Source organism: Talpa occidentalis, unplaced genomic scaffold (genome assembly GCF_014898055.3).
Source record: "Talpa occidentalis isolate TD23 unplaced genomic scaffold, MPIMG_talOcc4v2.1 talOcc4.2, whole genome shotgun sequence".
NCBI lineage: Eukaryota > Metazoa > Chordata > Mammalia > Eulipotyphla > Talpidae > Talpa > Talpa occidentalis.
This window is the reverse complement of record NW_023602073.1, coordinates 69,670,709-69,697,307: the sequence shown is the minus strand read 5'-3', so window position 1 is coordinate 69,697,307 and position 26,599 is coordinate 69,670,709. Positions and strand designations below refer to the sequence as shown.

General features: G+C 34.2%; 1 pseudogene; it reads right to left on the bottom strand.

The window, feature by feature from the left end:
* LOC119251431 (guanine nucleotide exchange factor for Rab-3A-like) overlaps positions 1-25,780 on the bottom strand; it is a 34,630-nt pseudogene extending 8,850 nt beyond the window's left edge.
* Between the last annotated feature and the right edge of the window lie 819 nt (positions 25,781-26,599).

Here is a 26,599-nt window from a genome sequence, read left to right as displayed (position 1 = left end):
GGGAGATTAAATTGTTGGCCCTGCATTACTAAAAAAGCAGAATGAGGTTCAGGAGAAGTATTTTGTATCTACTCCCAAAGAAATAGTCAGAGTTCCTCTGACTCCCAGGTCCAGGATATCAATAAAACTTTTTTTCAACTTTAGCATTTCTATGTTGGTTTGCCCATACAGAAATCATGGATTCCCTTCTCCTTCCTGTAGGTAGTGACTTCATGTATAGGTCTTGATTAGCCTCTTTGCTTAGGGAATTGATATGCCTTCCAATTAAAAAGTAAATGGGTGTTAAACATGTGTAGGGGTTTTGTCTTTAAAATTAAAAATAGAATGTGGTGGCGTGTTACCAGATATGGGGTGCTCTAGAATTTTCAAGGGGCAGAGTAAACCACTGTTCTTCCTTGGGGTTGGGGTCTCTGACTATTACAAGGATCAAAATGAGTTTCCAAGACTTATTTGTTTGTTTTGTTTTCAGTTATTAGCCTTTGAGCATCCAAGGGGTATATGACAACATACTTGGTGCAAGGGATTTCAGTAGAATACTGATTTATCTGTAACTACACAGAAAATAGAAAGCAACTCATCCGGCTTTCCATTTGTGTCAATGAAACCAAAAGTGCTTCTTACAACTTTAGCTCCATTTATGGCTTGTCTACATCTATGGATACTGGACAGACTACAGCTGAGTGATAGGGACACATCAACTCATCGCCTGTCAGTTCACTCTTTAATTTCCTTACCATTGTATTGAATCAGAGCATAACCAAAGCCTTTATTATATTTACCCCTGGCAGATGTAGGGAAGTGGAGTTTGATTTAGTTTGATTTAATTTTACTAAATTTAGTAAAATTTAGGCAGGGCAGGAGGAGTAGAGAATGGGAAAGGAAGAAATGAAAAAGGAAAATCATGAAGTTTTATATCTCAGTCAATAGTTCCCTTCATTTCCAACTTAAGTCCAGTGGGAATACTCCCTAGTTAGGTAGCGACTGTGCCACTCAAGTTTGTATGGCTTTGTCTGCCCTGGATTGCACCTAATCCCCTAGATATTAGCCTCAGCTGGAATGGGTTAATTCAATGTGAATAAAATATTGACAAATGTGATGCCCACAGATTAAAAGTTTTTGAGAATACAAAAATATTCTGATCTATTTTCTTTTTTATCATTTTGGAGTTCAAGAGCTCACTCCTAGAATTTCAACATTTTACCTAATTTATTATCTAAAATGCCTTCAAAAGAAATAATTTTTAATACCTTAATTCTAATCACTTTCCTATTTTATAATTTATTGCATATATTGCTATGAAATAATCATATGATATGTTGCATTTTTTATTAAGGGATCACATGAAAGTATTGCATTTGCAGTAATAATTTGTATTTATTGATACTTAGTTACTGTATATAGTCATAATATTAGATTGTGTCCTGAACTCTATTTTTGTGAGTATTTTAATTCAGATTGGCATATCATAAATACTTAAAGAATTTGCAATGGTTATTATTTTAACTAAAAATATATATTTTTAATATATTTTTATTTATGCATACAAGGGGGGAGTACTGGTAGGGGGGTTGAATGTGAGGATTCACCAGAGACAGAACAGGCAGAACAGGCAGATCTACTGAAATAAACTGCTGAGGGGAGCAGCGGGTGAGACAGGAGAGGTCTGCTGCGCCATGTGGGTCAGCTCCCTTAGGGATTAAACTCAGTCAGCAGTGGCTGGTGGTAACTTTATAGCACTGAGACTTTAACCCCTGTGCCACAAGGGAGGCCCCATGAAGTAAAATCTTATGAATATTCAGTGTCTGTGTATTTAACTGCAATTAATGAGTGATAATTTTTATATAATTGATATTCACTAACATTGGACATCATCAATATATTTAGAAAGAGATAAGTTCAGATGTCTGCAGATTCAAATGTAAATACATGTATGTGTTGAATCAATGGAAGAGAATTAGTTTAAAATTATTATTTTGAAGGTTTAGCATATGTAATTCAGTAAAAAAACTTTTAAAAACTGATTCAGTTTGTTGAAAATTAAGCTAAACTTTTTTTCCCAAAGGCAAACTACTACTACTATTTTTAAAAATTTCTGATTCTGAGAAAATCTGATTTGGAAGGTAATTTATAACTTCATTATTTACTTAATGTTCAAAATTTGGAAGTTAAATTAGAAAATTTCTTGCTATAACATGCCCATGAAAAAACTAAACACTAGTTATTAATTATCAGCCTAATAAATGCAGAACATGAGTGTTTATTTGCTGTAAAACATCAGTGTGCAGAAATTAATTGAATAGTATTAATTGCATGAGTAAAAGTTTAAAGTACATTTAAATTTAGGAAGTTTCTCTTTTTCTATAATCTTTCTAATGTGAAAGGGATTCTTAGAATTTAAATAAATTAGTTAAAAATAGGTAACTTTTTAGTTTGTTTTTAATCTTAATTGTTGAATGGCAGAGCCTCTGGTTTCCTAATGTTAAATGTATAAATTTTGTGGTAAAATATCAGCATTCTGTGCATTCTCTCCAAAAGCAGGGTTGTAGTGAATGACTGTGAAAGTTCTAGAACTTTGCATAATTAAAGCATTTTCTTCATACCTAGGTCTTCCATTGGTAAACATTATGTAGTAGGCAAACTTAGAATTGTTATTAAACATCTCAATGAAATCTCTACATCATAAAAATTCAGAACCTGATATTTTATTAATAATCATGTATGATGGTCTATGTCAGAGGTGGTAGGTGACAGAAGAGCAAACTCAAACACCAATTATTCATTTCCCTTAGTCCTTCATTTCCCTTAAATCATCTAGAGCATACCTCACTGTCCTCCAGTGTGTTAGCCATTTGTTTAAATATACTTTACAGTGCTTTTAAGAAAAAATGAGATAGGTCCTATTAATGATAAAGATGAATTTTGAATGGTCATATATTACTTTAGACAAAAGCAAATAACTAAACCAACTAGAAAATAAACAGAAGCTTAGACTCTGGGGAGAAGTTTACAGTATCTTAGAGGAGAGAAAATAGAACCTGTAAGACAGTACCCATCTTCTCATCTTTGAGCCCAGTGGAGTCCTCTTTTGCAGCAGATGTATGGCAGCACAAGTTGAACCTGATGTCTTGATAGCTTGAGAAATAAAGAAAGAGAGACCAGGAAACCACTTGCACCTGAAAGTATGAAGTAATCCTGTGGGAGAAAGAGGAAAGGAAGGAGCTCTCCAATCTGTCCACCAATACTTTTGATTGCTCCCTAAATCATGTACATAAGAATCGCATGTGTTTGAAAACACATTTGATTTTTTTCTTTTTTTTTTTTTTTAAAGATTTATTTATTTATACAAGCACGGGGTACAGTCAAAGCACGGGAGGGTGAGAGAATTCACCAGAGCCAGAGCGGGGAACAGAACAGGCAGACTGATGAAATACACTGCTGAGGGGAGCAGCAGGCATGGCAGGAAAGGTCTAACGTGCCATGTGGGATCCTCACCGGCGGCCGGGGATTGAACCGGCGCTGCAGAGGCTGCAGGCAGCTTCGCAGTCCAGCACTCAACCGCTGCGCCACCAGGGCAGGCCCCACATTTGATTTTTTTCTATCTTATTTTTAATTTAATTTGTTATTTATATTGAGATAACATTGGTATACAATGCAATATATGCTTCAGAGGTATGAGTTCACTCCCACCATAGATCATTGGGCCTCCTCCATGCTTTTTAAAAGAGAAAATTCCGAATTCATTGATATCATAAAGAATGCTGAGTAAATGCATTTTGAATATTCATGAATTACATCTGAAGCTCCTAGTGGTATCTGGAATATAAATATTATAAATTTTATACAGAACAAAATCAGTACCAAAAAAAGAAAAATAATGGCAATATTTTCCTAATGTGCGTTTGTGCTGGATTAATACAATTAATCTAATTAATAATTATGTTTATGTTCAACAGTATGTAAATAATGCTAAATTGATGTTTCACACAACTAAGTCATTAAAGAAATTATAAGTAGATTTTTACATAATAATTACCAAGATTAATGAGGGCAAGAGGGAAAAACTAATGGTGAAAAGTGGCATAACACATAATTATTACTTTAAAATTAAAAAATGTTATGCCATGAAATGAAAAAGGCCATTACCAGCTGGTTGTTAATATCCTAGAATGTTTCATGCCATAATTGAAATGCAGAAGCCAGCCAATCCCATTTTATTGGATAGATGAAGCCATGATGTAGATTCTTATATGGACATTTAGAGTTACTCCTATTACCCATAATTCTTCTGTCCTTTTCAAGTGTAATCAACTAAGGTAAACTGTTTTCTGTTGTACTGATTTATGTCATTCACAGCAATTATAGCAGGGCAAGTCCTATTTAACAAGTCAGTAGAGCACTTTTAGGCTGGCATTGCTGAATTACAACTTTCAAAATGCACCCTCGGGTCCTTAAAATGTCTGTGACCAAGCTTTGAATGAAGCTAATTTTATAAACATAGCAGAAATTATGGGTGCTCTACAATTTAAAGTGCTCTCTTTAGAAGTCTGTGTACCACTGACAGCACATCTATCATTGCATAAAAATATTTTGTGATTTTTAAGAATTATTGCAATGGTTTTTATTTTAAATATTCCCAGTGGCAAAATTTATTCTTTTTGGATGATCATATTTAAAAACAGATGTAATTAATTCAGAGCTAAGATGGTGGAGTAAATATATGTATATATATTCATTAGTGCACAAATAAATAAGCATATATTTCTCTACCTATCTTCTGTTATTTACCCTCATTTGTCTATACAAGTATAAACCTAACATTTTAATTAATGTAATTAATATTCTCAATGACATATAATCTATTTTTTGTGGCAATTCCAGAAAAAGTATTTGAAATATATTTTGAACAAAGAATCATTACTAAAATAATCTCTGAGAATACTTCTATATATATATGCTTTATATATTAAAGCATAATTTAATATATAATTTATCATGTTTATTAAAAGATCTGTCTTACTATTTTGTAGTTACATATCAGCTAAAAAGAATTTGTATAGGGCCTCCCTGGTGGCGCATGGGTTAGGACGCAACCTATGAAGCTATCCGCAGCCACTGCAGCACCAACTTCCATTCCCAGTCAGCCAGGGAGCAACTCACATGGTGCAGCAGACCTCTCCTGACTTGCCTGCTGCTCCCCTCAGCATTGTACTTAAGTCAGTCTGCCTGTTCTGTTCCCCATTCTGTCTCTGGTGAATCCTCTCACCCCCCCACACCTCTGGCCTGCACCCCAGCTCTTGTATACATAAGTAAATAAATCTTTAAAAACAAGAATTTTGTATAATCACAAAAATAGTTCATTTTTTGTTTATCTTTAATATTTCATTTTGAAATAATTAGATATGTATCAGTTTGCAAAAACAGAACTAACATTTCTTGTACAAAGTTTAGTAGTTCATTTAGCTAAAGTGTGTCAAAAACAGGAAATTAGCACTGATTCAATATTATTAATGATTCTACAGACTATATACAGTTTCCCATTTTCCAAAATGTCCACCCAATGATCGCATGTTTTATTTGTGGTCATGTTGCCTAAGTTGCCTCCAGTGTCTGAGAATCGTACTCAGTCTTTGTCTTTCAAACATATGAGATCTTATATATTAATGATCTTATATGTCTGAAGAGAAATGGCCAATTATTTTACATAATATCCCCCAATTTGGTTTGTCTGATGTTGCCTGATGATCAAGTTTGGGTTATTCACACGTTGTAAGAACATCATGAAAGCAATACTGTGTATTTATCAGTGCATTTCATTAGAAGGTGTATAATATCCATCCGTGCCACTAATGGGGATGTTAACTTCACAACTTGGTTAAGATGATGTCAAATAAGTTTCTTCATGTAACGCCAGTAATTTTTTCATTGTAATGAACAATTATCTTCTGGGTAGATAATGTTAACTTTAGCAATTATTCTTTTCTCATCATATTTTCCCCTTCTCTTTTTGATGTTCATTGAACATCTTTGGCTGCAAAATTTTTACAGTGATGCTTGCCATATTTTTATTTCCATAATTTCTTCTGCATTTATTAATTGGAATTGTACCTTAAGGAAGAACTGCCAATTTCCCTCTCATTTGTTTATTTGTTCAAATATATATTTATATTGGCATGGATTCATGGATGTTTTCCTGTGATTTATAATCCACTATTTTTATTCCTATTTTTGTTCAAATTGCTCAGGTTTGGTCATAGAGATTTTTTTCAAATTTGTTTCCATCTCCTTTCTACATGCTCCAATAATTGGTTTTAAGCATTTGCATACTTTCTGGCAGCATGAGATATCCCATGCTCATCTACAGTAGTGTTTTTCCTGCTCAGGCCTGGAGTCAGTCATTTTGCTAGTATCCTTTATTTTTATTGGAGATTGGTTTCAGAAAACAAAATATATACACTAGTTATGTTCACTGCCTCTGCGGTGTTAATGCTTTTAGGTCTTTTACAGTAGTTATACACAGGCATCTAGAAAAATATCTATATTGATTTCTATATATTTATATATGAATTTCATATAAACATAATATATACATTCTATATATATTTACATGTTAAATAAGTACATAATACACATTAAAGTTATTAGTATATACTCATTTCTCCAGTTCCTATCCAATATACTGAAATTCATTCTAGCTTACCTCAGTTCTTATTTATCACTCCTTTCTCCTACAATAAGAAATCTGGTTCTCATTCATGTTTGTTAACTTCTAAAATCCTAGTTTCATGGTTGCTAATCATAATCTTGCGAAAATATACTATCTGGATTACAATATTTGTGTACAACTCTTTTTGTCTTCACACGAATGTAATAACCTTGGTTTTGCTCATAATCTTGAAGGTTTTCTAAAGGACTGATCACAAAAATCTGCAAAGAGCTGATGAGACTCAACAACAACAAAGAAAATAACCCAGTCAAAAAATGGGCAGAAGAGCTAAAAAGAAACTTCTCTGAAGAGGAAATGCAAATGGCCAACAGACATATGAAAAAATGTTCAACATCACTTGTAATGAGGGAAATGCAAATCAAAACTACCATGAGATACCATCTTACACCAGTGAGAATGGCACATATTAAAAAAACTAGCAACAACAAATGTTGGCGAGGGTGTAGAGAAAAAGGAACTCTCCTGCACGGTTGGTGGGAATGCAAACTGGTCCAACCACTATGGAGAGCTGTGTGGAGATTTCTGGACCTACTAAACATAGAGCTTCCATATGATCCAGCAATTCCACTCCTAGGTATTTACCCAAAGGACACAGAAACATCAATTCCAAAGAACACCTGCACCCCTATGTTTATAGCAGCACTGTTTACAATAGCTAAGCTTTGGAAACAGCCCAAATGCCCAAAAATAGATGACTGGATCAAGAAGATGTGGTACATATACACCATGGACTATTACTCAGCATTCAAAAAAGATAAACACATGCAATTTGCAGCAACATGGATGGCGCTGGAAGGGATTATGCTCAGCGAAATAAGCCAGAAAGAAAAAGAAAAATACCGGATGGTCTCACTCATAGCAGGAATCTAGAAAACTTAAATAAGGGATTAGGAAAATGAATAACTATAAGAAAGTGAAAATCAAAATCAACAAAAAACTATGAACCAGAGACACTTTTTGGGGGGTGGGGGCCGGGAGGGGAGGGATTGGGGTCAGAATGGGGGGCATGTGCAGTTGTATGGGGGAATATAAAAATAAAATTTATTATTTAAAAAAAAAATCTTGAAGGTTTTCTAATTTCCTTTTATTTTTTAGCTGTTAAATTATGATGAACCTAGTTGTGGTTATACTTTCATTTATCCTGTTTGTTTCTTGAGTGTGTGGTTGATGTCTTTCATGAATTTTGTAAAAATTTTCAGTTGTTATGTCTTATATATATATGTTCTTCCTCTGTGAGATTCCAATTACACATATGCTAGACTATTGGGGTTTTCTAACAGGTGACTAATTCATTGCTCCTTCATTTGTCTGTGTTCATCTTACAATAAAGTTCTTTATTTTAAATATTACATATTTTTCAACCCCATAGATTCTATTTGGTTCTTTTTAGAGTTTGTGTATATCTTTATAAGTACTCCAACTCCTTTCTTGTTTTATCTATCTCTTCTTTTAGTCGTTTAACTCATTTCTAATGTTTATTTTAAGTGTTTATTTAATAGAATCATTTGTTAGTTTATTTCTATTGGTTGCTTCATTCTTTACTATGGGGCACATTTCGGTTTCATATTTCTCCTATGTTTTAATTTTAAATAAAATATTGTGTTTAAAACACTATTATCACTGGAAGTAATGTTTTTCCCCTAAGATGCTCGTCATTTTCACCATCATACAGTTCAGGGTGAAGGGATAGTCCCTTTGGTTAAATTGAATTGTGTTGGACCTGGGCTGCAGTCTTGCTTAGTTTGTTTCATATCAAATATTAAATGTCCTTGGGGTACAATCAAGATCTCTCTTCCTGCAATTCTTTGGATCCTCAGCATTGTAAGAATATTTTTTTTTCAGTTCTATTTCCCATCTTACTGCTTTCTCTGTGAATGCCCTATGGGGGACAATTTTTGATTGACAAGAATCAGCATTGTGTTTAGGGCCTCTTTTCTATATCTCATGCCAATCTGTACTTTTTTAAAAATGTAAGCTCATTTTTCCTATTACAGCAAAGTCTTATAACCTTCACTAAATACTAATACCTAGACTAGGATATTAAATCCAAGAATAAAAGTGCCACTGTTCTCTGCTCATCATGCTCTTTAATAGCTATTTAAAAATTTCAAAGTTTAAAATTTAAAAGTTTTTAAAAGATTATCTGACATTTTTTTTTTTTTTCAGAGAGCAATGATACTTGGCACCTAAGTGGAATTAGAACACTGATTCTTTTCATCTGAAGTTTGAATTTATGCTTTTGGTAACTGCACATGCTTTATTTCTATGATTAGGAAAGCAATACCAGTAGTTAGTTCTTACTAACATTGAGTTATGGCAGAGAAAGAGCTGTGAAACAGTAGGGAAAATATTCTTGTAAAGACCTTATTTTAGGCAACAGTGATTTTAATTTATTGAGCTGTCTTTAAATCTAATCACATTGAACATTGCAAATCAAGTACAGATCTTGTTTAATTGATTAATATTTTCCCTATGAATATTATAAACATTATAATAAATAAATTATGAAACATAGCTTTAGGATTCTGTGCTTAATAGCATTAACAATAATGTCAACACTTATTACAAGTAAACGTCATTGTTGTTATTAATGGATAATAAGAACACTGAGAATATGAGGAATTTATTTGGAGTCTTGGCAAGATAATGGCAGATAAAACTCAGCAATTGTTCAATAAATAATCATTGATTGGTAATTACTTACAAGATATCTTGTAAGGAATTATAACTGGGAAATACATTATATGTCTTTATATATTTAGAAGCCAATATGACTTGGGAACTCCTTATACTGGAGATAAAGGTGATATCGAATCTCAAGAGTGACCTTGTCTCTTTTGCACTTTAAAGTTTACCTTTTCTTTTTTTCAAGGTTTATATAAGGAAAGGGAAATATCATTAAAAATAGATAATAACATTTCTGTTCCATTTGTGGAGTTACTTTTTTAAAAATTATTTTTAAGAGTATGTTAAAAGGATATTGAGAATGTCATATAAAATTCTCGATTCTTACATTTGACCCTATGTTTTTGAAAGGGAAAAATACAAGGAAGATCTGACAAAGATCTGTTGAAAAAAGAAGTGACTTGTGGGAGTTGTTTGGAAAAGAGAAATATTCATATGTGTTTATTTTGGGAAACTTTAAGATAAATGGGTTTTGAATGCTGTAAGTGAAGAGCTGACTACTTTAGATATAGGTGACCTATACATCAGATTGATTTGATGTTAGCAATTTGTAACCCTATAAAAGACCTCAGGATGATTCCTTCACACAACAGGATGAGTTCTGTTTACTTCATGCTGCAATTATACTGCATTACTTATAATATCTCAAGTGTAATTTTCTAATATATATATTAAAGATTTATACAAGAACTGGGGTATAGTCAGAGGCGTGGCAGGGTGAGAGAATTCACCAGAGACAGAGCAGGGAGCAGAACAGGCAGACAGACTGAAGACACTGCTGAGGGGAGCAGCAGACTAGGCAGGAGAGGTCTGATGTGGGTTTCTCCCTGGCCGGCGGGGAATCGAACCCGCACTGTAGAGGCTGTGGACAGTTTCTCAGCGCCGTGAATTTGTAATGATTGTTAAAATGACTATTTTGACATTTATTATTTACCAAATATGTTCCAAATATTGTTTGAGTTGCTAAATATGTAACAACAACAATAATGAGAGGGGTGACCCAATATTTCATCACCAGAATGTGATCCTTGGCTGTAGCAGTTGCTCTCTGCCCTCCCATGTCTATGCAGATGCCTCTTTTCTCCCTTTCCTAAGAAATCTGTCTTTTAAAATAAAATGAAAAAAAAAAAAGAATGTGGTGTTATCAATAATTACATATAAATAATAAGTAAACTGTGACTATGGTGACCTGAAAAGGCATAGTCTCTTTAAGGGTTGTTGGCATAAAGGAGGAAGTAAAATAATGGATGCTTATAATCCTATGGAATAACTGCTAAGTTAAAGATTTCTGTGTAGAGTGTAGGAGTAGAAATGCTATTATGGAAGTTAGCTTCTAGGGTAACCCTCGTTCCCAATAATCCTGATCTATTAACATGCCCTTGTGGATCCCCTTTATTAAATTGAAGAATACCCTGTGTAACAAAGCATACTCCTAAAAGGATGTGCAAGACCCTGCTTGATCTCTTGAATACCTGTTCTTAGAGCCCTGCACAGTCTTACAAGGAATTAAGATACTTTAAATGTCAGTCTAGAAAGATCCTATAGAGAGGCCCCCTGAGAAAATTTGAGACCATATGAAAGGAGAGAGATCCCTGTAGAGTCCGAAGTTTTTCTCGCCCCCAGCCATTTGCAGTCAGCTCTGCAGTATAACATGAAGTTGAGAAAATCCTTCTTTCTGAGCTCTGTCAAAATAGCAGATTTGTGAGAAAAAAATAGATTTCTTCTGATTTAAATGACTGTTTGATGTAGTTGATTATGTAGCAATAGATAATTGAAACAGAATTTAGGATGTTGCCTTAAAAGGAGAGAACTGCTGTAACACAGAACTTCTGTGGCATTGACTCAGGGAGGGATTGGTGACAGAAAAATCTGGAAGAACTTCAAGGTGCTTGTTAGAGAAAACTGGAGGAGAAGATTTGTGAAAATTTGAAGAACAGTGTGAAAACTATTATTTTAGGCTGGGGAGAAGTTATATATTCGCAAAACAATGGAATGATGGCCTGAAGTATTGTAGATGATAGAAAATATTATCTAATGATTTCAGGCTCTTGCTAGAGAAGTTTCCAGGTAGAATGTTAAAATTGCCATTGACTGAAAAAATATGAGAAGAGGCAGGTAGAATAAACATGGAATGTTTAATTTTCCAATAAAATTTAGACAGTTTTTCTAGCCAGCAATGTGCTCTCAAAGAGAAATGCCTTGGGGTTCACAATATTGGGTATGGGTGTAATATACCTTTGAAGGAATTCAGAAAGATTAAAGTTATATAGGGAAACATCATGGTCACCAATTATATTTAGAGAATGCCATATTGTGTTACTAAGAATCTTAGGATCTTTCCCCCACAGCAGTCACTCATACAACTGAACACATAGAAGGACATGTCTTAGAAAGAGATGTCAGGTGCGAGCATAGCAAAGAAAGAATAAAATATTCTAAAAATATGTCAGCCTAAACAGTCAGGAACCCATTAAAAAGGCAAAGAACTTTTTTTCAAAATCAAAGAATTCTGATTCAGGAGCACAAATCCAGGTAGAACTCCAGAATCATGTTTGAAGGTGGAACAAAAGACAGATGCTGTGGAGAGAAAAGGATGAGATAATGGTCAGGTGAAGGAGTTGTACAGTAAAAATAGGTAAAAGTTGACTTTTTAATCAGTCCTTTTGTGATGTTCTTGCTGACTTTTTGGAATGTTGGCATTTGGCCTGGTCCATGTAAGGCAATTCCACTGATATGACTGCCCTGGCTCCATTGTAAAATTGCTCCACTTAGGTCAACTTTTCACACATCTAATCTTAACTGACAGGGAAAAGCGAGGAATTGGGAAGACTTCTTACTCAGAAATAATAAATTACCAGTTATCAGGACATTACTTAGGCCAGTCAATTTGACATATAAAATTAACTATCACAATCATATTTATTCATTTCCAAGATTCATTATAAAAAGGTTTTGTTTTTATTATAGCTTCCTGCATGAAAGAGGAGAAGTGCATTAAATACACACATTTCAAAAGCATCAATGTCTTAAAATTGAATAATATGGCAACATTAATAAAATACCATGATTGGGGGATGGTAGTGAAGGAGCAGAATTGAAAAGTATCATTTGGAGGCAGAATATTTAAAACATGGTTATGGAAAAATGTTGAGAGTAAAGAATAAAGGTGGTTTAATTCTTAAAAACTGGTTTCCAAAGTTTCTAAGTAAAACCACTGCAGAGGGATAGCATTAATCAATTTGGAAGATATATGGAAGGGAGGTAATTTGGGGAGGTAAGATCACTTTGGGGACCTTTAAATTTTAACTGTCTGGATAACATCTGAGTAGTTATGTTCATTTGTATATAAAAAAGAGTGATCTGAGTGCAGGCTAGACTAGTTGCTTTAGGGACAATCTGAAAGGTCTATGCAGTACGTCAATAGCTATTATGTTAGCATTGTTGGACAACTGAATGAATGTTTTTTTCTTTTAAGCATATTCATATAGTAATTTCTTATTAAGGTATATTACAATTTATTGATTCTATGCTGTTGACATTTGAGCATTTCTGAAATCACAATATAATCCAGCAGTCAGTATCAGTCAGAAGTAGTCATGTTGAAGAGATCAGACTATGTACAAACACACATTTAGCCACTTGGTATTCATTTTGTGATCACTGAAGTAATAGAAATTGGATTCTTTGTACTGGTGATTGAGTTTGACATTTAAAATGTTTTCAAAACTGTGGCTTGTCATTAAATAGCAGAGTTGTATACCAGAAAACAAGAAAGTAGAATAGGAGTGGGTAAATTTGTCTTTAATTGATGCTTTATATATTTCAAGACTGCAGACAATAAAAGTGAGTTTTAGTTGACAGCTTGTAATATTTGTTGAGATACAGTATATCCTTTTTCCAATTAATATAGAATAGTCCAACCATTGTTTTCATTAACATGTCAAGTAAGACTTAAATGAAATTGTTAAGTTCAATCTTATCAAAAGAACTCTGGAGTCATCCTACATGTTGACAAAACCAGTCAATTCTGACTATACTGGTGTCATGAAGGTTGCAACAGTAATTTTCAACATCTAAGGCAATAAACATTTGCTCTGGAGTTATATTTCTTGCTGCAAAGCAGAGAGTTACTAGCACAATGTCTCGGCATTATGTTCAAGTCATGTGCTTTATGTAGATACAGTCTTAGATACATATAAATGGCAACAAAACATTCAAATCAAATTTCACATTATATATCCTGTTTGTGGGTAAAAATAATAGTTAAAAAATCATATACAAAATGTGAAAAATATTCTGTTTTTCTCTAACTTTCATAAGAATTCTAGTTATTTTGGCAAGGTTTTATGCCATGTCCTTTCCAGTCAATGGGTTAAGTGAGACCCTCAATTTTACCATTTTTATAGTTAAGAAGAAATTGAACACACCACAACTAACGTGAGAAAAATCATTTGACTCAGAATCACAGCTTGCAGAAGCTGGAAAAAACCCTGGTCAACTAAGCCCAGTTAGCCCAATCCTTGCTATTTATAGATAAGCAAATCACAGTAGAGTGTTTGATTTGCCTGAAGTCCCAGAACTATTTAGTGGTTAAATTTACACTAGAATGTGATGCTTTCTTGATCCTCACTCTAGGAACTTTCCATTAAACCTATTAAACCCATTACGGTGGACACCCCCTAGTGTCCACAATGCTGTTTCTATGTATTATGAAGGGTAAATAAGGTACTTTTTAACCCTCAGATGCTACTTGACCCTCACTTATTATTGTTACATGTATGTCTGAGGTGTTCAGAAATTTTAGAGATAACTGTGGTGCACAAGAAGTCTATTAGGATGTTACATGCATAAATGAATTCTTTATAAAACAAACTAAAAAATGGATGATAAATTGCATATTAGTACTTCATTTTAAAGCTAACAATATCTTAAATAGAAACCATTAATGTGGCTCACACAGAAAGAGAAGTCTAAATCAAACATGTCATGAGAGATACAAAATGCAGATTATTCAGTGCTTTTAGTGATTACACACTATTTTTGTTTCTTAAACAAAAATTTCTTAAACAGGAAACTTACTGTTTCTTAAGTAAAAATATTTCTTTATATTTTTGTTTCTTAAAATGCTGAAACAATTCTTTGTAGTCTTCATCCTTTGTGATTCTATTATTGCTAATTATTTCTCTGGCTATGAATCCACATGTAATATGAGAAGAATGTCTGCTATACTCAAAGGAAATCAAATCTTTGACAATCAGAAACTTGAAAGAGAAAGGATGCTCTAATATAAATTTCAGCAATAAAACGAAATTGTAAATTTGTTTTAATACTAGCCGGTCTTCCATGTTCAGACATCAGCAATGCAAAGGCATTTAATGAATTTGTACATATGGGAAAACTGTATAATGTATAATACCAAGAAAATTAATTTGACAAGATGGTGATTTTACTATACATCTATTTTAATAATTTTACTTTACTCATAGATTTCAAAGTTATGCTATGAAAATGTTTGTTATGAAAATATGTAGAATAAGTACAACTCTAATCTTTTTAATTAGTCCACACAGAAATAATTTCCACTGGGCCTCTCCTGGTGGCTCAGGTAGTTGAGCACCGCACTGTGAAGCTGCCTGCAGCCTCTGCAGCAGGGGTTCCATCCCTGCCAGCGAGGGTCCCACTTGGCACTGCAGACCTCTCCTGTCTTGCCCGCTGCTCCCCTCAGCAGTGTATTTCATCAGTCTGCCTGTTCTGTTCCTCATTCTGTCTCTGGTGAATCCTCTCACCCTCCTATGCCTCTGGCCTATCCCCTGGTTCTTATATAAATTAATAAATAAATCTTTAAAAAAAAGAAAAAAATTTCTACCTACATCATGGATTTTATAACATTTTATTATAAAATATGGCACACTGACCTTGATTTTAGAATTAGAAGTTTTCAAAACATTGACAATTTGATTTGTGTACTATGGTATTAAATGGGTGAACAAGCTGATTAAATTGTTTTTCCTATTCACTTTCAAAAAGAGATGTTCTCCAAAAGGAATTCATCTCAGATTCTTCTGGCCATTGGGTCAACCCATAGAAAGTGCTGCAATGGAATGAAGCAGATGCCTGGAAAAAAGCCCCAAGAAATTAACAAGATGGCATTTTAAATAGGTCATTGCCAATTATTTTTCCAAGCTAATAGTAGAAATACTATATATTTGTCTCATTTCTTAGCTTCGAGGCAACATCTTTTCTTGGACAGACAACATCAAGGTATTTCTCATGGACCATCAATTTTCTTTCTTTTATTTTTTTTTTAAAGAATATCAGTTGAGGTAATGATGATCTTTAACACAGTGTATATATCTTAGGGGTATAGTTTTATAATTTTACAAATGTGTGTTATTTCACTACATCTACCACCAAAGCTCCAATAATGCTCCATTAGATTCCCCTCTCCCCTCTGCTCCCACCCTACCACACTCCTCTTCTGATATTCTTAGCCATAGTCCATTGTGCTTTCCCCTCCTGTTTTCACCCCTCTCCTCATACTCTCCATTAAACCTCTCTTCTTCTCTTCCTCTCTTCTCTCTTCCTCTCCCCTCTCCTTTCCTGGATGCCTCCTACTTACGGTCAGCTTTTCAAGGTTTGTCCTCATCTGACCATTTTTTTTAAAGATTGATTTATTTATGCATACCAGAGCTGGGGTACAGGCCAGAGGTGTGGGGGGTGAGAGGATTCACCAGAGACAGAGTGGGGAACAGAACAGGCAGACTGACTGAAATACACTGCTGAGGGGAGCAGCAGGCAAGGCAGAAGAGGTCTGCTGCGCCATGTGGGTAACTCCCTGGCCACCAGGGATCGAACTGTGCTGCAGAGGCTGTGAACTGCTTCGTAGTGTGGTGCTTAACCCCTTGCGCCATGAGGGAGGCCTCTCATCTGACCTTTTGTTTGGCTTCTCCATATTCCATTTATAATTGAAACCATCCAGTATTTATCTTTCTTTTTCTTGCTTATTTTCCTTAGTATAGGCCCTTCTAGTTCCATCCATCTTGCCGACCATCACTTTTCTTTTCACAGCCTAAAGAAAGACTTCAACCTACATTCGCTCATCAATTTTCTCTCTCCCATAACCCTCCCTCCTCAATCCCTGCCACACTTTCTATGACCATAAGAGTACTTTGCAATTCAGTGTCACTTATGATTCTTTTGCATTTTTAAAAGTACCTGAGGGACAACCTTAGCAAAAAATATTACTGTGGCCAAGGAATTTAATTTTGTGTTCCTTTTATCCCGCTGTCCTTCAATGTCACTCATCTATATATGGGATACTGGAGGGGTGGGTGTCTCAAATCCTGTATAACTAAAGGAGAGTGAAAGAATACTGTTAGAATTGAAAGTCAGAGTAACAAAGGATCATGGTTCTGGAAGAGAAAATGTAATGGATCAATTGGTCTGTATATTCACATGGGGCTTGGGAAGGTAGAAATAACCACTGAATTATGATTTAGTAAGCAGGAAGATATGAGGCTGGGCTATGGTAGAAAATGGGGTAGACAAACTTGACATACTTTTGAAAAGCTTAGCAATGCAATATGGAAATTGCTTCTTGGAAAGGATCTGAAAATATATCCAAGAAAGAAATCCTCATTGGCGATTTGATATAGTCTAGCAAATGGTTTCTCCTCTATAGTTACTTTGACTTTATGTAGGAGATGCATCTCTTTAAAGTCAAGGTGCTTTTAGGGAAATTGCATGTCAAATCTTCCTTGGTGGATTTTAAATGGTAATGCCACCTACATCTACCAGTTTACTATAAAAACTATTGCTTTTATTAAAATCCATATCCAGAGGAACTGACTGCTTCTTCATGGGCTATTTGCAATCACTGAGAGTAAATTCTCTGGCTAAAAAAATCATTCTTATTTTATTGACTCTGGTTGCTTGAATCTTAGTGGAGGCCTTTTACATTCTTTGCTTTGAGACTTGCAGAAAATAAAGATACATTTTGCATCTTAACCCTGTGTATAATACATGCAGATATAAGCAAATACATATAGGTACATATAATAATCATATATTTATTTTTAAACATTACAATAAATGCTTATATATTACAAGATAACATGTATTGATATTTTCTATTGTATTTAATTAATTGTAAATTATAAATTGACTCCACTAATCCACTAATGTAGATTGTGTGCTTGGAATTTAGAACACTGCCCTAATTTATTCTTTAAATAAATTTGTGCACTTTAAAGCTTGTGCTGGATTTGAGTCAGGAATTTTGGGTGCAAGCAAAGATAATTTTCTATGGATACTGGAACAAAGAACAAAACATGCACAGAGGAAAAGCCATTCATCCAACAAACAGTGAGGCTAACAATTCATTTAATAAATGTTTTAAGATAATATTCTGAACTAGGGACTGTGAGGTGCTCAGAAAACCGAAATGAATAGGACGGAGAAGATTTCTGCTGTTAGATGATTTGTAGTCTCTTAGAGGAAAAATACAATAAGCAATCAGACAGGGATGAGTTTTATTATAAAAATGAATGAATAACAGGAATAAATGAGGCAAAATATAAACTTAAAAGGACTAAAAAGCACCACTGATATTAATTATATGCCAGTCTTTGCTAAGGTTGAAAAGTGTAGTTGAAGTGTGGTAGCAAGAGTGAAAAAGTGGGATGGTGGTAGTTTGAAAGAGATTGAAGGGAAAGAAATGCTAATACTAGTCTGAATAACTTAGTCAATGATTTCTTATGCTGTAAATGAGATATATGGACATTTGCTGGAGATGTAAGAGAGAATCAAGAGGTGATTTAACCAAAAAGATAATTTGGAGAATTTCAACTATTTACAAAAAAGAAAATAATATGTTGAACTCCCAAATACTCTTTGTTCAGCTTAAAGTATAAGCAATTTTTATATTGTCTCATTTGTACTCAAACAATTCTTCCCTTTTCTATAATTTTGAAGCAAGTCTTTAATATCAGGAAATTTCACTTTCAAATGCTTATAGCATGTTTCTAAAAGTAATCTCTCTTTTTTTAAAGGATTATTTATTCATACAAGAACTGGGGTACAGGCCAGAGGCTTGGTGGGGTGGGGGGTGAGAGGATTCATCAGAGACAGAGTGGGGAACAGAACAGGCAGACGGACTGAAATACGCTGCTGAGAGGAGCAGCGGGCGAGACAGGAGAGGTCTGCTTTGCCATGTGTCTTGCTCCCTGGTGGGCCGGGGATCGAACTCCTGCTACAGAGGCTTCGGATTTCTTCATATTGTGGCGCTTAACCCCTTGCACCACCAGGAAGGCCCATGATTGTATCTATTACATTGTTGCTAAGAACTGTATTTTTTCTTTTTGTTTTACCACATCTCCTACCCTCCATATAGATGGTCCTTATACCCAGTCATATGTTAACAAGCTAACATATTTTCTTACATATTTCCTCTATATTTATGTAATTATATACAAACATGCATGCACGCACGCAAATACCTATCATCTTTGAGTGTACATATATTTATTATCCAAAATGGGATGATCATGCATGCATTATTCTGTACTTCCACTCTCATACCACAAAAAGTCATGAAAACTTTTCAAATCACTTGGTAAAATTTTAATATTTTTTGATAGTGGCCAAAATATTTTTCCAGAATGTGAATATATCACAATTTTGTCAACAACTTTCCTTTTGATTGATACTAAAATTTTCCTCCAATATTTTGCCACTATAAATAATGTTGCAATTAATATTCTTATAGTTACATCCTTATGTACTGGTGCTTTTATTTTATGAGGTAGGTTCCCAGGAATATTTCTAAGGTCAAGAGTGTATTCATTTTAGAATTTAAAAGATACTGCCAGATTGCTTCCTGAAAAGGATATAAAGTTTGACATTTCCACCCCAGGGAAAAGCACATACTTCTGCTCGACTTCACCACAAAAGATCTCTCTCTCTTTTTAGAAAAGGTTTATGGGTCCAATAAATATAAAATGATGTTTTATTGTTAATCTAATTTACATTGTGCTGACAACTAGGAAAGCTGAGTATTTTTTTATATGATATTTTGCTCTTTAATTTACTATGAATTCCCCAACAATAACTTTTGTCTTTATTCTTTTGGTCTTTTCATCTCTTAAATTTGAAAGGAATCTGTGTTGAGTGTGTGTGTGTGTGTGTGTGTGTGTACACGTGGATGTGTGTGGATGTGTGTTAGAGAGTGTTTGTTGGCCAAATACTTAACAGGTATCTTCTTAAGGTTTACTTGTTTACTGTATAATTTTTTATTAGAATGTTATTAAATAAGTATTTCTGTTATTATCTATAATTTTCCAGTCTAGGTTAAGAATGTCTCCTCCACCCCTTGATGGATATGTATTCTCCTTAAATTTTTTTTGTAAAGATTTATTTATTTATTTAAACAAGCACTGGGTACAGTCAGAAGCGCGGGAGGGTGAGAGAATTCACCAGAGCCAGAGCGGGGAGCAGAGCAGGAAGAAGGACCAAAGTACACTGCTGAGGGGAGCAGCGGGCACGGCGGCTGGAGAGGTCTGCGGGCCATGTGGGACCCTCGCCCGGTGGCTGGGGATCGAACCGGTGCTGGAGGTTGCAGGCAGCTTCACAACCCAGCGCTCAACCGCTGCACCACCGGGGAGACCCTATTCTCCTTAATTTTTTAAACAAACTTTTCTGTTCATTTATATTTTATTCCTTATGTATCTTAAGTTTTTTTTTATTTAGCAGATTATATGAGTTGATTTACTCTACAAAAATGCCCCAAATTCTGCTTTCATGGCATTTTCTGTCACCAGAACTTGAAGCAAATAATACTTGATATCTCACATTGTTTTGAATTTTGGGGACCTGTTGACTCTGGATGGGCTTATCTGCAAAAGTCTTTAGGGGGAGGCATACTTTTCTGACCAAAAAAAAAAGTCTTTCAAAAACAAACCAAAAAAATTCATGAAACTCCTTCTCCCTATACACTTGTCTCCTTCTTTCTGTCTAAAAACAAATATACCTCAGTTTCTTCAGTCATCTTGCAATGAGGAGAAAAAACATACTGAAGATAGGCGAACAGAACTAGACAGAAAAGAGATTGTGTCCTTGAGCAGCTGGCACAATGGAATTACACTCCACTAGATTTATGTGAAAAAACAACCCTCCACGTGATTAAGTTACTCTAGCACAAGATTTTTTTGTTACTTAAGGCTGAAAACAAACCTAACAGGTATAGGGAATGACACATATATACGGTCGGCTATACTATGTAATATATATATATCTATCTATATATCTATACACACACACACACCTTTGGCTGTACTATAATCTATCTTTTCCCCTCAATAAAGATGTCATCTTCATCATCTATTAAATTACCATATATATTGAGATCTATTTTTGGATTCTCTATTCTGTGGCACTGAGTTGTCTTTTTAGTTCTATATCATTAGCATATTGATTTGATTACAATTATTTTATTTATACACACATCTACACACACACAGAATATCATAGCAGTTTCATTGCTCTGCATGTGGCAATAGCACTTAAAATATGTTCACTCATCCAAGGAACAAAGAAGTTTTCAAGAGTTCTAATAATGATCTTACAAGGACAGTGTTCCTGAGGAAGTGGGTTACAGCAGGTAAGGCAATGAAAGATGTACCACTTTGTGGTCAAGAAATTGTCATTTTAGTCCCCACTGGTCAATTTCAGGCCCTATCCATTTTCTTTCACTTTCCCAGTCTCTCTTATTGACTCATCCATAAAATTAAGATGGACAGTTTATGATCCCTGGAGTCCCAGGCAGGTCTAACCAACTGATACCATGTATTTCTGAACTAGGACATTTCTCTGTAATGTAGCTATTTCTTACTTATAGTAACGAACACTCCTGTAGTTACAATCCATCATTTACAAATAAAATGATTTATCTATGTTCTAAAAATCAAAATGTACATATTAACTTTCATTTTCTTCATCCTGTTTGGGAGAGCATTTGGTAACCTTCTGGAAAAGGGAATAAACTATATTTGACTTTGCTCACTTATGGGTGACTTCATATACATCTTCACCTTGACATAAGAGAACATGCAGACAAAAAGAGCTGTAATTCTGAGAGCTATTACATTAGAGAAAATGTTGGGTTCATGTTGGGATGTCTCATCTGGGATTAGAATCTATACAGATACAGAGAGAGCCTGGACCACTTAGCCATGCCCTTTCTTTTTGTTCTTCATATTGTCCTTGCAACATATCAGCTTTTTACACACATGCAATCAAGTTATTTTTTCAGCATGTAAGGAGGCAAAAGATCAAATCATATATAACATTTTCATCTACAATATGAGAAAATTTATGTTGAGAAGATTATGTTGAAATAATAATTTAATGAATTTTTAGTTCCCATTCTACACTATCTCAAGATGTTGATTTGATATGAATATGGAAAATAATAAGAATTAAGAGGGGTGCTCATTTTCTCTACTTTCAACTAAATTCACAAGTTGATTCTGGTTTTCTAGGTCATGATTTGTCCTGAAACTTTAAAAAAATGGATTGAACAGTAGATTGAGCCCTTTAAAATTTACTTTCCTTTGTTCAACTTTAGGCTAGCTGGGAAATATTGGATATTTTAATTCATCCTCAGATTTACTTTTAAAAATAATATTTATTGGCCTCAATTCAGATCATTTGCAGAAACTCACAACCTTATCTAGTTTATAATAAGAATAATGATTAATAGATAATAGAATTTTTTTGTCTTTCTCAGTAATAAATTCTTATAACTGGAGGAATATGAAAGGTCATAACTACTGGGTCCTATCCTATATTTCTTTTTCTGTATATTCTCTTTTTCTCTAATATTGAGTTTTTAATGTTAGTGTTTTCTTAGAAAAATGTAATCTAGGTGAGATGGCATGAAAATTGGGAATATTAGGATACAAATTGCATCATATTTTCTTTATATTAAGGGGTTAAAATTACCAGGGGTCTAAAATTGACCCACTTTTCTTTTTCTTGCTTTTTCAAAGACAATAAATTAGAACTACTGCCTTTCCTTATCTTCACTAGGGAAGTGGAAGTAGCTGCTGCTATCACACCATTTGAAAAGGAAGAACAAATAGCTGGAAGTGAGCAAGGCAAAGTTAATGAAAATTATGTTCATAAACCTGCTCCACCACTGTCATTGATATTATCTTTAGACAACTTTAGATAATTGAATACAATATGATGTAAAGGTGGATAATTAGCTTAATTTGGTTAGTGAACAGTGATGCCATGTGGCATCCTGGATGTATACCACATAGCTAAATTTCTAGACCTTGGATTCTTCATGCAGGAAGAATTTACTGCCTCAATTTTCTAAAACATAAATAATGTATACAATGTTTCTCAAAACTTTTAAAGAATGTAACACTTTATTACAGTATAGAGGTAACATGACTTCTCTGTAAGGTCTCCTTTTCCTCATATGTAAAATGAAATGAAAATGAGACTAAGAATACATGCACATTGCATAGCACAATGTCTACAAAGAGTTAGCATTCAATTAATGTTGGCTGTTGTCATCAGACACAGACATCCTTATCTCAGTGATTGGTCTTATCAAGGCCAATAAAAGCCATCAAGAAACTTTCTTAGCCATGGTAAGACCACATCTGCTTGCTCTCTCTATGGAACCCATATGATATCCTGTACATTTACCAATTTTTTCTGGTCCATGAAAAAGCAAAAAGGAAAAACAGATAATACTTGTTTCACTGTCTTCTTCCCCAGCTAACTTAGATGCCACCAGAGAGGTAAAATATTAGTATATGAGCTGGTTTAAAGTATTATAGATAAATCATAAGCTGTATCTTTTCCCCCTTTCTACCTCAAGTTGTTCAACTTTATAAAGTGGATTAAATAATGTATATAACAATTGGAAACAAAAAATTACAGTGTTGTAAAGTGAAACAATCTGAATTTAATTAGTCACAACAAATTAATTATACTCATAAAAACATACAAAGTCTTACATTCTTTGAATGTTAATAAACACTGCATACATGATTTGTTTAAGAAACTTAAGACAGAGACTTTAACATATATTGTGCAATAATACAGAATTATTAGTGAGATTGAAATTACAGTTCCATTAATCAACATTGCCTCTAATGAGAAGCAGATACTTTAATAATTGTTGTGTGCTTTATATTGCTTGGGTATTGCCTCTTTAGTTTTTCTTTCCTTAGCATAAATGCCTTATGTACATAGAATTTTTTTTAAATTTCAGAGGTTTAGGGAAAGACTCTATATTTGAGTACTCTTCAAGAGCAAAGCATATTTTTACTATTCTCCACCTACTCCACCATTCTTTCAAGTTTGTAGGCTGTACTTTATTTAGTGATTACATTTCATCACTAAATTTATTACTGATAAATTTTTAGATTTTATTCAAAGAATAAACATTCTATTCCTAGAATGAGAGTTCCTATATCCATGATTATAGGAGAAAGGATTTTAAGTTACATTGTGAGACATGGGAGATGTCAGGGATGTAGGGAAGAATTTGTAAGGATTTGGAGACATGTTAAAACATTTACTGGTAACTCATAAATACAAAATAATGATTGTATTAGTTGCTTTCAATATTAGTATAGAGAAATCCATTTTTAATACTTTTTTTGTAGAGCAGCAATTTTATGTAGTCTAGAAAAGAGATGGGTCTATTAATACCTCAACTAAGATCGACAAGGGAATGGCTGCTTACTTATAGCTAATTTTTATTCTATATTGATGCTATATAACATTTACTTCTGGTGGGACTGAGTTATCTCAAAGCAATTAGTTTTCCTAGCATCTTAAGCAATTCACAGGAAAACTGGCATTGTTCACAAAACAGGTGAGTCAAGTCTGTAATATGACTTTTTGAGATTCTTCTCCAAGCAGCTATCACAAGGATCTTGAATTCAGAGATGCTAGAGTAATACCATTGCTCTTAACTTAATGCAAGTTCTATACATTCTTCCAAGTAGTGCTTAGTACCGAACTTCATAGTAGTTAAACAAGTAAGACGTTAAAATGATGTGCAAAGTTACATTAGTCTATGAAATGATGAAATGGATTTAACACAGGGAAACTAGTTACTGCTGGAAGGGAAAAAATGAAATCTTGGAGAATCCAAAGTGAGTCAATAGTGGTTAGAAATGGATCAAAAATCAGGGCCTATTTGGTAAATAGCCTCTAAATGTCCATGTGCTCCATGAAATACATTCTGTTCTCTCAGTTGAGCTATTTTTTCCTATTTTATCCTTTCACAGCACTGCAGTACCTATGTTTATCACTTGATTCATTTGCCTTTTGGTGCTTTTTTTTACATATCTAGGGGGTAGAAGTAATCTTATTTGACTTCACATGCCCTAACAGTCACAACAAGAAACACTATATGTCATACCTGGTGTATTAAAAGAAACTAATAAAATTAAGTAAATAAATAGGAACCATTTAAACTGAATTTTTTACTATTTTTCATCAAACAAAAAAAATATACAGCAGAAAGAAATTTCAAGGAGTATTTTTGGTCCATTTTCGAATTGAGACAAAGAATTGTATGCTTAATTAATTAGCGTTCTTTCTCAATATTCATCAAGTTCAATTGCTTCTTATGTGGGCTCGGAAGACCAGGGATTCTTTCCCCAGGGTATGAAGTAAGGGATATACAATTAACCAATCAAGAGAAATTATTAAATAAGTAATTTGCTCATACAAAAGGCAAAAATTTCCTAATTTAAAATGTTATGTAATAAACCTATTTGAGAAGACATTTTATCAGAACCTCCACAGTAGATATTAGGTGCTGACGCCGAATATAAGAAAAGAAAGTGGGGACATTTTTCCTCTTGTTCTCATGGCGCTAACATGTTTAGGAAGGGAGACAGGTATAAACATATGTCAATGTATAGTACAGTAAAGATTACAGTTGTAGTAGCAAGCTGATGACAGATTGAAGAAAGACTGAAATGTATTCATTAATCATACATTTCTTAAAATTTATAAGACATTTGATGAATTACTACAGCTGTCGAGAAAGTAGTGGTGAAGCATGCAAGAGCAACGAAGTCATGGAAAGTTTCAATGAAAAGAAATTTGAGTGAGGGTTTAAATGGTGACATGGATTTTATCAGGTCAGAAGGGTGGCATTTCAGGCAGAAGAAAACATGTCAACAATGGTGCTGTGACACAAAGATGTGTCAAGAAAAATAACTAGAAAAATTGATCTGTAACAACAGATTGACTTACCAGTGATCGGAGTGGACTAGACCCAGAGACCCCTTGTCCTTGAAGGTGAATGAGGAGGGAATCCGTGCTCATCATTCCCCCATCAACTTCACTGATTTATACAAGTTTCATTTTCATTTTCTTTTTGCATTATTTTTCTCTGATCTCCTCACTAAAATTGCTAGCAAAAATTTGCAAAGATTTTGACCTAATAGTCTTATTGCACTTGTATTAAAAAAAAAAAAAATGATGGTTTCCATTCTATCGCAATCATGGGACTATTCCTCACACAATGGTCAGTGATGAGGGGAAAAATCTATTTATTCTCCAGTTTGGAGGAGAGTTAGTTCAACTTGTACAAGGTACCATTTTATAATCTTGAGTGCTATAAATAGGAGATTCTTGTGTTTTTATAAAATATGGCTTTTCAAGAATTGCAAACTTGTAGAAATTATCCTGAATGGGAAAAAAAGAAGTAAGTTGTTAATCATTTGCCTTTTTGCTATTGGCTCTTTCTCTGAATAATGCACCTTTCTCTGAGTCATAAAGAACTCATGCGGAGATGCCAAACCTCTTGAGTCCCTAGAGGAACTTGTAGACCTGTGCCAAGAAGAGAAAGAAAGTGTGCTGGTATCTGAGAGACATGCCCCATTAAGGAGCTCTAACATACAACTTCTGTCCTTCCTATCCATCACTTCCTAGGTATGACTTGTTTAATTGTTTACATTTTTAAAGTAATGCCAAGATTGTCTCATCACTTTGCCAACAAACTCTGCAACCCCTCCTCTTCCTCTGTTTACTCTCCAAGTGACACCTGGTTAGGTTCCAGAAGTTTTTAAACAATATCTCAAGCCCAGTTCAAGAACTAAGTGAGGAACTGTTATCAGAGGTCCAGGTTTCTCATTCTCCTCTGAT